The sequence below is a fragment of the Cryptomeria japonica genome, chromosome 9 (assembly GCF_030272615.1).
Source record: "Cryptomeria japonica chromosome 9, Sugi_1.0, whole genome shotgun sequence".
Classification (NCBI taxonomy): Eukaryota; Viridiplantae; Streptophyta; class Pinopsida; order Cupressales; family Cupressaceae; genus Cryptomeria; species Cryptomeria japonica.
The window spans coordinates 256861192-256882673 of NC_081413.1; positions in this window are offsets into that span (position 1 = coordinate 256861192).

The following is a 21482-nucleotide window of genomic DNA, read 5'->3' on the forward strand; positions in this document are numbered from 1 at the left end:
AAGTATGTATTAGATGACCTCATTTTTCACATTGATAAGTGTACTACAATTAAAGAGGCTTGGGATATTTATGACAAATTATATGGACAAGTTGATGAGATTAAGGGATAAAAGCTTGATAGTGAACTCACAACTTTGGATCCCAAGGATTTTGATACAATCCAAGATTATGTCACAAAAGCAACTGAGCTAAGAACAAAGCAAAAGGATTGTGGAATTGACAAAAAGGATGCTCAATTGGTTTATAACTTGTTGGACAAGCTTCCTTCAGAGTATGCAGCCTTTGTATCTAGCTTTCACACCCATAGGTTAGCTCAAGGTTCCTCTTACACTTCTCCCTCCTTTGATGCATTCATGGAGATGTTGATTCTTGAGCAATCTAAGTTGTCTAAGCTAGGAATTCTCAAATCTTCAAAGTTACAAGCTTTTGGGGCTAATAAATGGAATCAAAGAATCAAGGAAAAGGAAAGAACCAAAAGAAACCTAAGTCTAAACCATAAAAAGATGGAGCACAATCATCCTCTCCAAAACAAGGTACTTCCTCACCTAAGAGGAAATCATTTAAAGACAATCTTTTTTGTGCATATTGCAAGTAGTCAGGACATGATGAACATCATTGTTACAAGAAGGATATTGATGAGTTGAAACATCTTCTTGAGAAGAACAATATCAACCTACCTTCTAGAATGTCTACATCGGCTTCTTCTTCCAAGGAAAAGGATAAAGGAAAGGATCACTCTTTTGGGACAGATAAAGGAAAGGGACAAGATCTTTGTGCTACTACAAGTCATGATTCAGGGAGATAGACTCTAGATTCAAGGGCTTCTCATCATATGGTATCTTTACAGTCTATGTTCTCTTCATTTGAGCCTTGCCACATGTCGCAGATTTTGATGGGCAATCATACATACATGGATGTGATTCGGAAAGGATTTATTGCCATTGGTGATAACTCCTTCAATGATGTGTTATATGTACCCCACTTGACAAACAATCTTCTTTTCATCTATCAAATCACACATGGGGCAACTAGGAAAACTGTGGAGTTCACACTTGATTCACTTATCATTAGAGACTTGGAGAGTAGAGCTATCATTGTGACTAGGATGATTGATCATGCATCTTGGTTGTACTCCTTTTCACATTTTGGTCCTATTGATGAGGTTGATTCTTCCTATGTTGATGATTCAGATTTTGAGGAGAACTTTGGGTACTTGAACTTGGGGATTCTCACATGTGACCCCATTCTTGAGCCTTGCATTTCATCTCCTCCTATTGATATAACATCACCTATTGCACCTGATGATGTAGCTAGTGCCACAGTTTTTCCCTCTTGTGATTTAGTGCAGTAGGATATTCCTTGTCTTTCAGCTTTAGTTGATTGGGATGACTACTTGACAGACATTGCAGGTTTGTTTGTGGAGTCCTACATTTCAGATTTGGGAGACATCATTGATTACATTCATCTTCTCTTTGATGAAGATGATCCTTCTTCGATTGTTGTGAGGGAACACTCTGACCCTCTTGTGCATTCTCTACATGATTATTATTTTGAGGATGACATGAATGTGGATATTTTTGTACAGCAGTCGGAGGAGGTCTCTTTATGTTTAGAGGAGACATGTGTGTCTTTGGATATTGTTCTACATTCTTCTCCACTAGATCTTGGAGTGCCTTTTTCAGCAATGTGGAGAAGCTTACCACATTTTGAGGGGGTACCTTTCAACATCAACATGGGGAAACTTGAGCATTTTTCAGAGACTTCATTTATCATGGATTTTATTTCGTACATCTTCCCTTCATGATTGGGGAGACTTCATGGATACACCGTTGGTTTTGTTTCTTCCCAAGGGGAGGAACGTTGTTCGACATTCGTGGAGCAGTTTCTTCTTACATCTTCGAGCTTCTGCCATTGGTGCAGATTCTACATTGAGGGGGGGCTACCTAGTCTCTCTTCTTATTCTCTCATATGGGGGGGACTTTTTCCTCACATGGGCTTTTGTCCTTCTCATACTTCTTTGAGAGTTATTTGTAGATACTTTTCATCTCTCTTTTGGGGAAGGTTTTTTTCCCCTCGGGTTTTTCTCTCTTTCCTTGCTTTTTGAGAGATTCCATTGCATTGGTTTGCATTTGTATATGGGTACCTAACATGGCCTCATAGTCGGGACCCATCTTGCATTGCTTAGTTGCATTGTAGACTTAAGTGCATTCCCCTAAGTTGCACTTAAGCGGGGGGTGGGGTGGGTTGTTGGTATAATTAATTATTCATCTTGGATATTATTACACCCTAATTAAGTTTACTTAGGTACATGCATATCATAGTATTTTGGTTATGAGACACTTGGGTATTTGTGCCACATTGGGATAGTGTGTGTAAGAGAATTTCCACCTTTTGTGGTCTTATCTTGTTGTTACATTCTATATTCGGTGGATGATCCACCTCATGTGGAATATTATATTGTTTCTCCTACCTACCACACCTATTTCCTACCTACCCTTGTTTCTTATTGAGACACATGTCATGTTTGTATGCTCACATGTCCATATAGACTTGCCTATATAAGCAGGCACATATTCATTGTATGTAACGATTGATGATCCAATTGATTAGTATTTTCATCTTGATAGAATACAGTTTATTCTATCATCTATTTTGTCTCTTTGTTGTACTTTTCATTGAGCTCTTGATCTTGGTAAAATCTCATAGTATCCATCATGTTCATTGTATTGGTTATGTTTGGTCCATTCCAAACGATTGGATTTGCCCCATCTCTAATTGTAATGATCCTTTTACTAAAGTCTTCATTAATTTTCTTGAATTATTCCTTGTTAATTTAAATGTTCCCTATATCAGTATATGTCTATATGTATATTTTCTTTAAATTTTGGGTGGCATGGGGATAATCACTAATTTTATGCTAAAAGGATTGAAACTTGTAGAAAGTGTAAGCTAAGTTTAGGAATGTGAATTTTGGGTGAATATTTCTTATTGATCTATATGTCAATATATTTTTTAATGTCCATAGGTAACCTAATGTTGATGAAACATCATTTATGAGGACAAGCTAAAATAACTTGTCTTTCTCAACCTGAACCATGTGACCTAAAGAGGTTGCAATGCAATTAAAGAAATGCCACAAAGGTAGGAATATTGGGGAAGTCTAGCTAGATTGGATCTTACATGGCATGCTCCACAAAGAGACTAATGTTTCAAGCATAAGGGGAGAAGAGTAATAAAGAATTAAAAAAATACAAGGGGTCATGCTAAAAAATAAGAATCACAAATTCAACTTAAAAAAGAAAAATGAAAAAAAAATTGAAGTTTTTAAGTTTCCACATGGACCCTACAAGGAGTTCATATGACATTGAACTAACTTTTAGCATGCTTTTAGAGAAAATTATCCCAAAAAAGTACCATTATTAAGGTAAAAAATTCAAGGTATTTAGATGCATTATCAAAATTATAAAGTGTTAATTCAACATTAGGACAAAAGGATTCATCTTGTGTACTACTTTTAGAATAAAGTTTCAGGGTTATTTTGATGGTTCTATTGTCTTTCATTCCCAAACTAGTATTTTACCAAATACTAGAATGCTAATATTTTTTGTAAGAACCACAATAATTACAATAAACTCTTTATTGTCATAGTAATTACAAAAAACATTGTTTTTCAATAAAGTATGAAACATGATGACAAGAACAAAGAATTAACATAAATAAGAGTATAGAAACCAAGTCAACTCAAAACCCTAAAAAGACTAAAAAGTATTCCCTAATAAAATATGAATAAGAAAAATGGATAAAAATATGTTATAATTTCAAAATTAAAATCTAATGAAACATATATAGTAATGTTTGAAAACAAGCCAAGATAGAATAGGCCATATTGTCAAACAAGTTAAGGATAATAAATGATAAAAAATGTAACATAATATTAGGGACAAAGAATCAACAAATCTTTGCAAACTAATAATTTAAGCATCAATTATGTAACATTTAGTCCATATTATTTTATATCATTGTATAGATAATAAAAAGTAGAAACTGAGAGGATGGTGACAACTCAAGAAAAATAGAAGACATAAGTGGGAAATAAAAAGGTTACAAGTGATGGAAATGGTGTTGGAACCCTAGGTTATAATAAAGAAGGTGAACAAATTGGAGTGGATGATATGGATTTAAGAGGATGTAATGGCATCCTAAATGGAGGTGATGGTGTTCCAACTTATGGTTTTCCTACTCTAGTTGTGCCTACTCATAGGGGGTCCTCTAGTTGTGATGGGTCCAAGAAGATGTGATTGAGCTTTGATGTGGTCTATGCTAGAAGTTATAATTTAGAATATAGATCTAAGGGTTTTGAATCCTATTTGGAAATTCCCGAGAATTATTGTACATTTTTTCCTTCTTCTTTGACTACTAACGAGGAGATCTTTATTGAGGCTGCTAGTATTGCTTGTAGTGATAAGGCCATAGATCCTTGGGTTGATTCTTGGGTGTATGAGGATGATAATATTTTAGAGGTATGTATCCAGGCTAACATGGATCTAGTTAAAGGGGCTTTGATTGGAAAGAAAGAGAAGAATGTAGTTCTTTCAAATGAGAAATAAGACCTTCCTTCTCTCTTTTTCTCTTTTGGGTTCTACCCTTCTAATGGGTATGAAGACAATGAAGATGTGCTTGATGGTAAAAGTTCTATGGCTAATAAATTTGTTGATACTATGATTTATTCTCCTCGAATCTATATTGAGAACTAGTCCAGTGTTGTTTAGGAAAAGAATTCTAAGAATATTGGATTGGAAATTTCACCTAAAGCTGAAATGGAAAGTCATTTGACTAGCTACTTGGAAAAAGAGGTTATTGCTCCTCTACTTCCTGATATTGTTTCTACAACAGTTCTCAATTTATCAAGTGAGAAAGTGTTGGGAGATCTAATATAGGTTAATATTCCTGACTTTATTTTTTAGGATGCTTCTACTCAACTATTGAAGTCTCTTATTGGAAGAATTTGTGGTACATACCCCCACATAGACTTAATTAGAAGATGGGTGTTCTAGAGGTGGAATCTCTCAAGTAGTGTTGAGGTAAAAGAAATGCCAAATAATTTTTTCCTTTCTTCTTTTTCTAATATGGAGGAATGTTCTAGGATTTTTTCAATTAGTTCTTGGTTTATGGGACGGAATAGTCTGTGTTTGCAAAAATGGATTCCTAATTTCAACCCTAGGGAGGATATCCTCCCTACTATCCTATTTGGGTTCATCTACCTTGGCTACCCTTGCAATTTTGGAGTGAAAAGATCCTAATGTCTATAACCAACTCTTTAGCACATTATGGTGCCATAGATAAGGTCACTATTTCCAAAAATTGGTTGGTATATGCTAGAATTTGTGTATGTTAAAAATAATCAAATACTCCCAACCTACACCTGCTAATCATCTAAATTTGGAATTCGGGTACAACAAATCTACTATGAAGACTCTTGCATCATTTGCCCTGATTTGTAAAACGTATTACATAGTGCATCTATTTTCTAGAAAGTTATGAAAGATCACTATGTCTAGAAGAAAAAATAGCCTTCCCCCAAAAGGTTTCCTCAAGTCCTTTACCTTAATGAGGCCCTAAAGAGTGAAAGTATTGGAAATGTTCTGAAATATTATTCGAAGATAGAAAGTTATTGTTGATGTTGCGAGTATTCCCCCTTGTCTCAAGAAAAAAGAATCGAAGATAAAAACAAAAAGAATTACTCTACAAAATACCTGAAGATGGATGCCTCATTCAATATTGCTAAGCATAATGAAGAAAGCATCATTATGTTCTCCCTGAGTCTCAAGAAAGTCAGGTTAGGGGAAATGGATCCTAGAACACTATAAAAACATTTTGCTTTGGAATACTTTTTTTAAACCACCCTAAACTGGGCTGGTTGTCATCTCTAGTTTTATATTTTGCTTTGTTTTGCTGCTATCTGCAATCATTGTTCCTTTTTTTATGTAGTCATGTTGTACGTTCTCTCAGTTGGTCATTGTTGCCTATTTTATCTTAAGGTTTTAGTGTAAAAACTAATAGATAGTTTGTTGTCATGTTGTAGTCTTTGTGATGTTGTTAGAGTTAATTGTGTTTTGTTGGTTGGTTGAGTTTGTTGTCCTACTTTTATTAATTTGCAAAAAGAAAATAGGACACGTCATTTGCACAAAACAATACATACAATAAAAACTCTACACTTTATTCAAATAAACAACTTTATGAAAAACGACAAGAAGATATCAGTTATAGTATGAACTCTCTATTTGACTATGTATTCTTCTTAAATGATCAATTATATGATGAATTCTCTATTTACCTACACATTATTCAATGTAAATATATATTTATTCAATGTAAATATATATCTATATATCTATATATCTTGCATACATCTACGACAATTTCAAATCTTTTTTTTTTCCCAAAAGTATATCCTCCTTTTCTCGCTTTGACGGATAGCTATATGCTAAATTCAACTATATCCATTACTTGTATGCTGCTAGATTCCTCCACACCCCCTTGACGGCCGCTCAACTTATAAGTGCCACGAAAACATCGACGAGAAGGAAGATAAAATGAAACAGATAATATTGTGCGGAACACACAAGGGAAAGAGCGGAAAACACGAAGGAGAGTAGTTGGTCTATGAGATATATATATTCCTTCTAGTATACAAATCTTCTCATCAATATTTCTTCTCTAGTAGGAGAATGGAGATAAATAAATAATAATACAAATCTGCGTAAAACAAAGTGTTGTATGTTCATGTTATTTTGGTATAATTAAGTAGTTAATTTTGGAAAATTTTGAAGATGTTTTTTATTTGTGGTGTTTAGTTAAATCTATATTTAAAAATCTTTTCTAAGTATATATATCTTTTGAAATGCTAAAATTAAATCTGTAAATTTATGGTTTTTAAATAAAATTAGAAGGTCAAATTTATTTTTTATAAGCTATCTTATTTTATTTATTAGTAATCATAATTTTAATCTAAATTCATCAAATTGTTGTTTTTCATTACTCTTTTTTAATAGTGGATATGTGTAATCTATGTATATGAAGAAACAACAAGTTACTTTTTAAATCATCTTTTCTTTTTGATGATTTATAACAACCAAGTAAATTAATATAGTCATTATTTTAGTCTGCAAAAATGTCTATTTTTTGGTTGTGTTGAGACTTTTATTTTCTTATTGCTAAGATGTATGTAAGGTACCTAAATGGATGATTATTGAAACACTATTTGAGTAGACTAACATCATGTAATGTTTTAAGTTTACCATTGGAATACAAGAAGATGGTGCTCTCATTGTATAATTACTATGAAAATAAACTATAGCTAATATAAAGAAAGGTAATACAATGATTACATATTATTATTATTATTATTATTTTAAATACATATTTTATTTTATTTTGATCTTATACTTCTAGTTTATCATTAAATTGAGTTATAATATTACCTAGAATAAGAAATTAATAATAATGTCATTTTTCTTATCAATTATTAAAATGGTGCCCTCACGGTCACACCTATATATTAAAAATAGATTTAAAAGTTTACATTAGAACCCACTAACTAGGTTGAACCAAATGAGATGCATATATTGGGTCATGCAACAAAACGACCCAAATCTATACAATAAAATTCTCATTGTGAGCATGAAATTTACATACCACATCCTAGACTACTAGCCATCATGAGATTTGAAGACCAAAACTCCCCTCCATAGTGTACTTCCCCCCATACAATACTACGTATAAATTGTATCAAATCATCATTTAGACAAAGACCATAATTTTGAGACACAAACCTACACATTTACAACATTCCCATTTTCACCAGCTCTGGCAACCTCATCATGCTCCTTGGCTTCATCATCAACATCTTTCATTAGAGAAAAAGATCATCTATGTATCACCAACATCTACGCCTCAGTACAACCCTTTAAGAAATTGATGTTATTGTGAGCCACTAATCTTTGAGATACTAAATGCATGTTTACACCTCATACTAAGAAGGGGATGAGATGGTCATCTTGCCTTTTCAAGTTCAACCTCATGCCTCCATCTTGAATTAAACCACATCCTATAATTGTGCAAGCCAAGTAACCACAGATAGCTCCACACCAATTATTCTAGACTAGTTTTTCCATGAGAACAGCCACCAAATTCTCCTACTCCCTCATGTCAAATACCATTGTACAAAAATGCAATTCACGTCCAAGTTAACTCAATAGAAACATTACCATTCAAATAAACATCTTCAAGAACCTTAAATAGAGAATGAATGACAACCCCTTCCCTATTATTAAAAATATTCATTAGTGTTTGCTCATAAATATCACCACAAAATGCCATCTGCCTTTTTAAGCAAGAAGATAAATTGATGAGTCCATATTTGTTTGTGTTGAATGTTACCTTGTGGTCTTTGCCAAACATGATGCCTAAATAACAACCAATGAAATAATGAAGATTGCCTCCATTGTACCCCTCATTTATGCTTTCAATCATTCATGATGATGACCATATTTATCATCAATCTTGAGGGATTTGGTGATCTATAGGGGTCAAACAAAATCTATAGAGCTCATGCTAGGCTACCAGTGACATGACTTCCACCACCTCTGGCATCATCACAACTACCATTTTGGCAACGTCATCAACTAAAACATTTTCCTCTTGATAAATAGCATGTAACAATGAAATAATTAATTTTTTTATTTTGATTTGTATTAAACTAAAGCAAATTACTAAGTTTCTAATTTACCATTTACCTGGTTTGTATCGCATTCACTGCTAGTTGTGAATCTCATTCAAAAAAAATTCTATTTTTAGATTTCTTTTTACCAAAGACCCATGTATGCTACTTGAAATTCTAGTTTTTTATTCATGGCCCAATGCATTCTTCTTTGTGTTAATATTAGAAATTCCCCTTCTATGAATCTCCTTCTAAAAATAACTTTTATAATTTTAGTTTTATTTTTACCAATGGATCCATGTATGCTACATGGAATTCCACTTTGTTCTTGATGTCCTATCCCATTCTTCTTCCTATTAATATTAGAACTTCCCCGTGTACATTTCACACCACACAACCTTCTCCCACCATTTCCATGTTGTCTCTAAAGTATCCATGAAAATTCACCTTAATCCATCCATCCTCTAGTGATTTTACCTTAACATCCTTCTTGACTCCCTTAGATAGGTCAACTTGTATAGCACCATAAATGGGGTGAATTCTAAGTATGGGCCACATCTTCAACAAAAGATCATCCCCTAGGATAAATGACTCTTGGTGAGAGATTTATTGTGAGCTACACTATTGGTGGTCTCTTCAAAACTGGATTCTATCTTGGATACAAGTCTTAAAGTTTTTAATTATTTGTACTAAAAAATCATTCTATTTATTTATTTCCAGACTTCTCATGTCACGATAGAGGGTGTGCACATCCAAATACTACTAAACATGGTATTTTATTAAGTCTTGCCAACATATTAATGTTGGATATGGTTGGTCATTGCTACTGCTAGGATATGTTGTTGTCATTGATGTCAACATATTCCTGTGATTTACTCTGGTGGGATTGGGAAGATTTTCTGATCCAGTTTTGTAGTTTGGTTTTCCTTATCACTATTTTGCAAAGGTTGATATTTCCTTCGGTATATTCTGGTGTGATCAGATCTTGGGTTGAGACTTTGGGATATTTTTTTGGCTAGTCTTGTGTATCTTCATTTCAGATGGTTCATGATTTGGTGCTCCATAAGTTATCTTTCTTCGTGAAAATTTTTGATTGGTTGTGTTCTTGAGCTTCTAGACGTTGACTGATGAAGATTTCATAAGTGGTTTGGTGTAATTTTTTTGGATGATTCTAACGTACTTGTTGGTGTTTCCTAGTCGTGTCCTATTTGTTTTGGCAATCTGCATTGATCATTGTGCAAATTTTTGGTGGTTTTCATCAACAGGTATTGATTTTCATGTTATGCGGCATTTTTGGTGGTGTAGTGTGTTGCAGTTGATCTTGGCATGATTTCCAATGGATTTTATCATTTGAGAATTTGAATTAGGACCATGTTATACTATGTAAATCATCATATTGGTCTGGTGATTGATCTTTGTATCGTGTGATGTAATTTTGTAACTGAGGGTTGAGTGTTTAGCCGACTTTGTTGTCAAGGTTGATGAATTGTATATATAGGTGGTATATTCATGTAGTTTGGGTGTCGATGTTATGTCTTCTTTATCAGAGAGATATTTGTGTGTGAACAAGTGATTTATTATTTGGTGTTGAGTTAGAGGTGAGATTGGTGTTGCAGGGCAGACAACTATGCTTAACCAAAACTATAATCAGTTATTTAGAGATGATATTCTTTCAATTCACTTCTTCTTGATTGTAGTTTAAAGATTATTATAAGTCAGTGAGACTTCCCTGAGGGTTGTAGCCTTCCGCAAAAATATATTTTGAGCAGTGAGCTCTAAGCAGTGTGCCTGAATGCATGTGCATTCCCCATTGTAATATTTTCACATACTACTATAGAGTATCATCTTACTGTGGGTACGTTACCATCATAGTTTTTCCCTTAATCGGGTTTTCCACATCAAAAAACTTGGTGTTGTGTGTTGTGCTATTAATTTATTTATTTGTTTATCACTACAGTCTATTAGATCTATTGTTGTGCTTAAAGTTTTATATTCCAGTGAAGAGTGATTCTCCCCCCTCTCGGTCTTCCCTCTTTTCTACTCCTAACAATTGGTATATGAGACATTGAAGATAGGAGATGATGAGAACATACATTATTTTATGGCTAAGGTGAATGACCTTGTCCTAGGTATTAGATGTGCCAGTGGAAGCATTGAAGAAGATGAAATTATTTCTAAGGTGCTGAGATATTTGCCTCCTGCTTATAAGAATAAGGTTGTTGCTGGTGATGAGATCTAGAGTGTGACTACAATGACAAGAGATGTGTTGGTTGGAAAGCTTGTTGCATTTGAGCTGAGTGAGTTTGGAGAATCACATGGAAAATTTGAGACAACATTTAGAGAATCTACATTTGTATCTGGTAAGCAGAAGTATGATCCTGATTAGTGCAGAATATCAAGACATAAAAGAGAGAGAAAAGAGAATGAAGAGCAAGAAAGGGAGCTTGATGAGCTTGAAACATCGTTTTCCCGAAGATTGCCTAAAGGTATTGGCAAGTATGATAGATAGTTTCCTTTGAAATGTTTCTCATGCAATAAGATAGGACATTTTGCTTCTAGGTTACCGAAGAGAATGGCTAAGTATGATAGACATGATAAGTTTGATAAGCATGATAGGAATGATAGGTATGAGAACCATGAAAACTATGATAAGCCTTATAAGTCTAACCAAAAGTTTAGGAACCATAAGAACTATTATTATGTTGAATATGAAGGTGTTATAGATGATGAATCAGAAGGAGATGAAGTTGTGTTTATTTCCATTAAAGAAGATAGACATGTACCTATTGATTCCACTAGTTTTTATGTTGAGGAGAAAGCTTTGACAGCTAAAGTAGAAGAAAAGGATGAATGGGTGATTGACAGTGGTTGTTAATATCATATGATCGATGATAATGACAAATTTGTGAGCATGGAAAGGTATGATGGTGGAATAGTTAGATTTGGAGATGACAAAACCTATGTAATTTATGGGAGAGATTCTATTTCTTTTGATGGTAAGCATAACACTGATGATGTCTTGTATGTTGAAGGTTTTAAGCATAATTTTTTGAGTGTTGTACAAATTTTTGATAAAGGTTATGATCTTCAATTCAAGCATGTTAAATGCAAGATCTTGAATGCCTCCGGTATAGAGATTGCATCTGGGACTAAGACTGAAGGTAAGATTTTTCATTTGAATGCTAGTGAGAAAAGTTGTTTGATTGCTAAGATAGATGAGAGTTAGTTGTGGTATAGGAGAATGTGTCATGTAAACTTTGATTCAATGATTAAGATATGTTCTACAAAAGTTGTTAGAGATTTTTCTAAGATTTTTAAGCCTGCTAATCCTGTATGTAAGGAATGTCAGTTGGGTAAGAAAACAAGAATTTATTTCAAGAGTAGATAGTATACATCTGATGGATTGCTAGATCTTGTACATACTGACCTATTTGGACCCACAAATGTTAGAAGTGTGTAGGGAGATAGCGATTTGAGAGCAAGAAAGGGAGCTTGATGAGCTTGAAGCACTGATTGCCCAAAGATTGCCTAAAGGTGTTGGTAAGTATGATGCAAAGTTGCCTTTGAAATGTTTCTCTTGCAATAAGATACGACATTTTGTTTCTAGGTTCCTGAAGAGAATGGCTAAGTATGACAGACATGATAAGTTTGATAAGCATGATAGGAATGATAGGTATGAGAAACATGAAAACTATGATAAGCCTTATAAGTCTAAGTAGAAGTTAAGGAACCAGAAGAACTATTATTATGTTGAAGATGAAGGTGTTACAGATGATGAATTAGAAGGAGATGAAGTTGTGTTTATTTCCATTAAAGAAGATAGACATGTACCTACTTATTCCACTAGTTGTTATGCTGAGGAGAAAGCTTTGACAGCTAAGGTAGAAGAAAAGGATGAATGGGTGATTGACAGCGGTTGTTCACATCATATGATTGATGATAATGACAAATTTGTGAGAATGAAAATGTATGATGGTGGAATATTTAGATTTGGAGATGACAAAACCTATGTAATTTGTGGGAGAGGTTCTATTTCTTTTGATGGTAAGTATAACACTGATGATGTCTTGTATGTTGAAGGTTTTAAGCTTAATATTTTGAGTGTTGTATAGATGTTTGATAAAGGTTATGATCTAAAATTCAAGCATGGTAAATGCAAGATCTTGAATGCCTCTGGTATAGAGATTGCATCTGGGACTAAGACTGAAGGTAACATTTTTCATTTGAATGCTAGTGAGAAAAGTTATTTGATTGCTAAGATAGATGAGAGTTAGTTGTGGTACAGGAGAACGTGTCATGTAAACTTTGATTCAATGATTAAGATATGTTCTATACAAGTTGTTAGAGATTTGTGTAAGATTATTAAGCTTGCTAATCCAATATGTAAGGAATGTCAATTGGGTAAGAAAACAAGAATTTCTTTCAAGAGTAAATAGTATACATCAGATGGACTACTAGATCTTGTACATACTGACCTATGTGGACCTACAAATGTTACAATTGTGTAGGGAGATAGATATTTTATGTTGCTAATTGATGATTATTCCAGGATGATATGATTTGTCTTTTTGAAGGATAAATCAGAAGCATTAGACAAATTCAAGATATTCAAAGCTAAGGTGGAAACTGAGTCTGAATTGAAGGTGAAATGTCTGAGATCTGATAGAGGTGGATAATTCTATTCTGGTGAGTTCAACTCATTTTTTGAGATACATGGAATTAAAAGACAATTATCTGATCCTAGAACCCCATAGCAAAATGGAGTTGTTGAGAGGAGGAATAGAATTGTTTTGGATGCTGCAAGGACTATGCTAATTGAAGTAAATGTTTTGAAGATCTACTAGAGAGAAGTCATTAGCACTGTTGTTTACACATTCAATAGAGTTCACATCAAAGGTGTGTTGGCATTGCATGAAGATTGCATTAATGAAGTATAGTGTTGTCATTGATGTCAATAGTAACTAGTAATGGAGTTGTATTGCAACCGGTAGTGATGTAGTATTGCAACTGGTAGTTGAGCCGTGATGGAAACTAGTATTGGTATTTGAAGCACAGTGATCAACCGGTAACCCTAACTCGTTGATATACCAAACCCTAATCGGTGGAGCTTGGTGAATCCGTTATGTTGATCTATGATCGAATGGTGATCGGAGATGGAGATGCCACATATGCATGATGCACGTGGTAAGTTTCAAAATAGTTTTGGCGTGTAGATATAACTATTTTATCTTGGGAATGAACAAATGTATAGCATGAAGTGAATAACATGTGATGAGTTATAGGATCCAATGTGCGGTGATCCAGGAGTGATCAAAGTTATCTTGAACAATGTGTAGTTTATTGATATGTAATCCAACGGTCATGTTTGAACCGATATGTTTGTAATCTCTATGAGATCTTTATTTTTGTGATGTGTTACCGACCTATTGTATTTTGTTTTAAGGTTGATGAGTTATTTATAATTGTGTTGGCATTTTGGTTAAGTGTGGTAGTGTGATTGATTGTCGAACCAGAAGGAGTATCTGCAGAATGTTTTAAAGGCAAATAGGAGCATAAAAGGATATGATTAAGAAGAGTAGTGCTATTACTAGATCAGGCAAAACCTTATTGTTCTCTAACCATTACAACAGTTAAATCCCTTAACTGGGTAAGCTTTAATAGGCTTGGTGCTTTCTAAATCCTCTAACCAAGTAATCCATTAACTTGGATTTCAAATCCTCTATCAAGGTTACTCCTAACAGGGTATTGCCTTTAACAGGGTATTGAAGTCAATCCCTTAACCGGGTGGTCCTTAACCGGATCTTTTCCTAACAGGACATTTTTGTAAAGCTAGGTATGTGCAAAATCGTGGTGTGCCAAAACAGGCCCTTAAGTGGCAATGAAATTTCAAAAAATCAGATTTATGCAACTTGACATGAAAAATTGAATAAGTTATGAACATTATTTTTAAAATATCTAAGAAGAGAATCTATACAAAATTGAATGCAGTTTCTAAGATACTAGTTTTTTTTTGAAAAAAAAAAATCTATTTGATTAAAATTTCAAATTTCAATGCAGTGGTACTAAAATTTCAGGAAAAAGATAAGAGGTAGGTATATGTCTGACCACCCTAATCACAATCAAATCATAATATTTTTTTATAAGATTTATAATATAAGTATTAGACTCATGTTTGGATGTGACATATTTTTTAGAATTTTTTATAAATTAAATAATTATTTACAAGTTTTTTACTACAGCTTTTAAGAAACTTAGAAACTACTACGTCTGACCACCTTAACTTGGTCAAAACCTCATGAAATTCTTTTTTAAAATTTTTTTTCCATATAGTAGAAGCATAGGATGTGACACATGTTTTGGATTGAAAAAATGTTATATGGTTTGAAAGTTATGAGTGTTTTTCAACCAGTCTATCAATCAGGACTTTTGTCAGAATTCAATTAGAAAATAAATAATAATTATTTATTAAATTTGAAATAAGACAAGCCTTATATTGTGTTGAGAACATCCTTAAAAAACCCTTTTCGTTTTATCAATTTTGGCTATAAAAAAAGTCATCAGCCACCAGTGTAAAGTCTGGAAAATAAAGGAATATTGAAAAATATGTTTTTTCAGTTGACTTTCTAGGCTTGTCACTTCCAAGCCAAATCCCAAAGCAAACCCGAACAAAAATATGGACGCAAAAATTTATATTTTAAAATCGTTTTGAAAAAATAAAAATAAATATATTTTAGTAAATTGGGCATAACTTTTTTGCGTTTTATATCAAAATTTTGATTTTTACAGGCATTGGAAAGGTAATTAAGAGCTATATGATATGGAATATGTATATTTTCAATTATTTGTTTTAAAAAATAATCATAGTTCATTTAAATTCATCCTTCATTTTTAAAACATAAAAAATTTCTCTCCAAATAGATAATATTTTTTATTTGGGGGGGATTGATTGCGCTCTGCAACTAGGGCATGAACCTTGGTGGTGCCACTATTTGTAGGATGCCACCACATGTGAGGGCTCCCTGGCCTTGCTGGGAATCTCTCAAAACTTTTATTACTCTCCCTGCAATAAATGGAGCCGAATAAAGGTGACCCCAATAGCCTAAAACCACCCATTCTTTCCTCTGTGAATGGTCGGGAGAAGCGGAAAACCTTCAACCAAGTAGTGAAGGGCAAGCGAGTTTCATTCCCTGAAGATGCCAAGTTTGAAGTCGCTTCCACCATGAAGATGAAGCCAATCTTGCGGGAGCACAAGGTGAGGTCTACCCTTCCAAATGCATCACCGTTAAGCCTAACAACTCAATGCTCTCTGCCATTTCTTCTGAGATTTCTAGACTTAGGGATTCAGCAATTTTTTTCGCTACCTTTGATGTAAATAACTTACCATCTCATCAATATATGAATAAATGGCTACAAGATGTGTGGGTCACTAAACTAGGGTTTCACTTTTCATTTTGTAGAATGATTCAAAAGGGTTTGTTTCTAATTTTCTTTGACAATAAGGAAAGCCAAAGCAAAATTGTAAATAAGCAGTTTTGGTTGGTAGGGAATTCATCTTTTAGGGTTGTTCATTGGGACCCTAAGGCTTGTAATGATGAAATTATCGCCCTTTCCTGCCGAAAATGGATAACCATTAAGAATGCCCCACCTTTCCTTTGGTCTTGTGTTGACAAAATTGTGGAACCCTTGGGGAAAATTGTAAAAATTGACTCTTCTCCCTCGGTACTCCCTCATCTTGATGCTAGACTTCTCATTGCCTTGAAACCAAGTATGGTATACCCTGCTGAAATTATTATTCGCCTTAACAATAAAACCTACTAATGTTCAATTGAATATATGGGTGGAATTGATGTCTACCATTTTTGTAAGGTTAGTGGCCATTTTAGAAGTAAATGCCCCTTATTGTCAGATTAACCTTCAAATTCTAAGACTTGAGCCTTCGGTCCCCCCTGTAGCTAATGCCTCACCCTCTGAAACTACCCCCTCATCCTCCCCTCATGTCCCTTCCTCACCCCCCCCTGAATTTTCTCCTTCCTCCTCTCCACTCATCCACAACCTTCCTCCTTCCTCCTCGACTCCCTCGATGGCTAACTCCATCCTAGACTACAAAAATTCTATCAAGGAATCCCTCGCCGCTGCCCATCCTCCTCCCCTTAATCCCACTGAATCTATTGATACCCCTGCTCATCTCTCAACCTCGAGGACCCTTAATGCTCAACAATTAGTGATGGAAAAATTGAGAAAGGCAGCTAAAACTAGGAAAATTCTTGAGCACAATCTTTTCAATCAGAAATTGGAAATTGAAGCCTCTCGGTTCTAGTTATCTGACCTTGAGGACATGGATAGGGGTGTTCTAGCTATAGCAGATACCATTAACAGGGCCTTGGTCCAGGACCCTGAACTACCCACTAGCAAAGAACTTAATGGACTTAATACTGATGAAGCCCCTACCCTGCAAGGGGAAAGGGGAAGACCTTCTATGGAGGAGGTCCCAGCAAATCCTTCTGGTAATTTATAGGCCTCTAGGAGAGACCCTATTAGTGATGTCTCTTATATTGCTAGCACCCCTATTATTGCCCTGAAGGCATATCCAACTGCCACTCAAGGTGTGGAGAACAACATTGACCCCTTCACTCCTACGAACACTAACTTTGAACAAGGGCTGGAAAATACTCAAGATGGATTTACTATGGTTAAACACAAGAAAACTAGGAGGAAGAGATCTCCTAAGAACAATAAGGATAGTGCTAACAGGAAAGAATCTCTAGGCTGTGAACAAATCTCCGAGGCTAGGAAAAAGAGAGGTAGACCCTCTTCTTCTATTGCATTTGATGCTAATAATATAGCACAAAAAGAGGATTGGCCCAAGTGTTTTGAGGAATTTAAATCCCAAACCGACCCACCCCAACCAGGTGAATCATGCTGAAATTAATATCTTGGAACATCAGGGGCCTTGAGGCCCCTGATCGGAAATACATCATAAAGAGATTTCTTAATGCACATAAGGATATGGATTGCCACCTCTTGTAGGAGCTAAAAGTTGTGGGCTTTACCATGCAAATAGGTCTCAAATATATATGGAGGGAGGCTACGTCTTTTTACACTAATTATACCAAAGGAAAAGGAGGCTCAGCCATACTCCTTAGTCCTAAATGGGCTAACAAAGTGGTTAAATGGGGACAATCCCCCTGTCCTAGGGCTATATGGGTCTCTATTCAAATGGGGAACCAAAAGTTTGGAATTTTCTCTATCTATGCCCTGAATGACTATAGAGAAAGGGGAGAACTATGGAACTGGCTAACAAGGCTAGAGGATATTCCTTGGATTATTGGGGGAGATTTCATTATGGTTGAATCTGCCAGTGATAAAAAAAGGTGGCAACAAATTTGAATGGAAGGGAATGGAAAGTCTTCAATGGGATAGAATGATTAATAAACTACACCTCTTTAACTCTATTGCTGGAAGAAAAGACCAATTGAACACTATATGGTACACCTGGTGTAACTATCAACAATTGAATAAAAGGATCTACTATAGACTAGACAGGCTATACTTCAATAAATGCCACTTCGAAATTGACAAAGTCCCTAATGGAGATCACTATCTTGTCTCCCCATTTACCCTATCAAATCACCACTCGATAATAATGGGAATTTCCCTCTCCCCAGCTACTCCCCCCACCTCCTCTAGACCTCCTTCATTCAACCTCAATACTATACTCCTAGAAGATGAGGACCTTCGCTCTGCCCTAGCCTTTATCAGACTGTTTAACAAGAAGAATATGAACCGGCTTCTAGAATAGATGAATGGAATACAAACATTAAAACCTAGACCATCCTCTATCAAGTAGTGGGCAAAAAGAAGGCCAAGGATGCCAGGAGATTAGAAAGAATACTTCAGGAGGATCTATGTACTATGGAAATGAATCTTCAAAACTCCCCTAATGATGACAATCTTAATTGCACTCTGATGACAATCACAGATCACCTCGGGAAGGTTCAGAATCAAAAAATTAAAGGGCTAAAAACCAGGTCCAAACTAAATTGGCTGGACTCGGGAGACAAGGGCTCCAAATTCTTCTTCCATATGCTCAAATTTAAGGAGGATAAAGAGGGAATCACTGCTATATGGGACAACAACACTCATATCATAGACTCCTAGGGGATCCTAGAATGCTTCTCCCACTATTACCCGAAGCTTTTTACCTCAGATGAAGTGAATGACGACCATAAACATGCTAGAGAGCTCAGTAAGCAATTTGACCCCATCCTAACTTAATGCTGAGGACTTTGAGGTTGTCGGGTGCCCTATCTCAAGAGAGGAAATTGCAATGGCAATCTCCTCTATGGGCAATGACATATCCCCTGGACCAGATGGATTCCCAGTGGAGTTCTATAAGAAAAACATTGGATGGATTGTAGGAGACCTCCAAGACTTATATCTAGAGGCTACCTCCAAAGGAACCCTAGGCAAAGAGATCAACCAAGGGCTTATCAAGCTCTTACCTAAGGAGGGAGAGAAGACTTTGATTAAGAACTGGAGGCCTATCACGCTACTAAATGTATCTTATAAAATACTGGCCAAAGTAGTATCCAATAGGTTGATTAGTATCCTGCCAAAAATAATCAGCCCTACCCAAATAGGCTTTGTTAAAGGTAGGTATATTCTTGAGAACTTGGTGACCTGCTAGGAATCACTTGAATGGGAAAAGGTCTTCAATCAGAATGGGGCTATGCTCTTAATAGACTTTGAGAAGGCATATGATAGGATAGAATGGGGATTCATAAATCAGATGCTAGCTAGTCTGGGCTTCCTAGAGTCCTTTTGCAAGATTGTTTAGACACTACTTAGAGATACCAATGCAACTGTTGATGTAAATGGATTAAAATCTAGCAACATCACCCTCTCCAAATCAATTAGACAGGGGTGTCCACTTTCCCCGACCCTATTTGTCTTGGATGTGGATGCTATGCACTATATCCTAAAGGATGTTAGTTTATCCCCTAGGGTCAAAGGAATTTCACTCCCTAACAAAGAAGAAATCATCAATATCCAGTTTGCAGATGACATAGCTATTTTGTTCTCCCTAGATGAGGAAAATTTAACATATCTTCTTCACAACATTGAAATCTTCTGCAAAGCCTCAGGCAGTAGAATTGCCCTTCATAAATATACCTCGTTAGGTTGGACTGACACCCCTCCTATTTGGCTATCCAATTTTGATCTAAAGTGGGGAGGTCTGAATACTATCATCAGGTACCTGGGCATTCCTTTCTTTGTGTCCCCAAATCTGAAATAAATGTGGGAATGGTTCAGAAATAAGGTGGATAAGAAGCTCACTAAATGGAACTAGAACTTCCTTTCCCTAGCAAGTTGTTTTCAAGTCTGTCAGAAATTATTATCCTCATATAACATATACTGCTCCTCAGCCTGGTTATTCAGTAACTACCAGTTCAACTACATACAAAAAAAAATCAGGAACTTCCTCTAGCCAAATGGGAAGGGCACTAAGAAGCAACATGCTGTCAAATGGGATTGGTGTATCAGATCTAAGTTGTGGGGAGGTATGGGCCTCAAAGACCTCAAACTCCAAGGAATTGCACTAGCTGCCAAATGGATTTGTAAAGCCTTTGTTGGGAACGAACCCTGGAAAGTGCTTGTTAGGAACAATATTCAATGCTCCACCTCAAAAATAGCAAAAAAGTTGAAGAACCTACCCATGGGAGACCTAATTGCTAGGAATTCTGAGGTCTCCCCTATAGGTTCAGAAGTCTTCAAGTCTATATGGAAGTCTTGGAACCATGTTAGACAATACGTCAGCAATAAAGGCATATTAGATAAGAAGGACTCTCTCAATCAAGGAAGTTCTATATGGTGGAATATTCTGCATAATGGGAAATAGCTAGCCTATCTTCAAGGATGTTCTACTTTGAAATGGCACAATCAAGGACTGGTCACATTTGAACACATTATGGAAGATGGCACTCTGATCTCCTGGGAGACTCTTAGCTCCAAATTCAACCTTCCCCTCTCCCAAACCAGAACCTACAAAATCCTTCTTCTTCATCTTTCAAGGAGTGAATGAAAGCATTTTTCCAAGGATTCAAGCAGCAACAAAGTCCAAACAAGGATCTTTGGTTCAAAGCGATGGGAATAGGAGCAGGAGATGTGGAATGTTTGAATGTGTAGAAAGCAGGAAATAGCGGCAATGGAGGCAGTGGTGTTGATCACATGTGAGGATTCATGGAAGAATCGATAGAGAAAAAAATAAAAATGGCAGTGATCACAGGGTCTAGGTAGGATGGTGGGAATCGGCTTATCCTGACAGATGGAAAAGCTTCCCCTGTTTCTGGGATGCATATTATGGGGGGCCCAAGACTTCCTAAAAGGGCATAGGTGGTTCCCCTTCCTTGGAGTGCAATCAAAAGTGGTCAGCTTTGTTTAGCTCCAGGCTTAAAGGTAAAGTTATCTCCCTTGTTCCTCATAAAGTTGACCCCATTTTAAGTTCTTGCTTGATCTCTATACCGGACTGCATTGTGGAGAAAAATATGACAAGCCTAGATTCGGTCCTAGTTGGTAAGTTTGTTGGTCCTCTCCCTAATATTGAATTGGTTAGGGATTGGGTAGAACAAAAATAGAAAGGGAAAGGACAGATATATGTGGTGGCTATGACAAATGGTTTTTTCTCCTTCTCCTTTGTCTATGATCAGGATCTCATATCTTTCCTTGCAGGGGTACCTTGGATGTTGGGTAAGACCTCCCTTG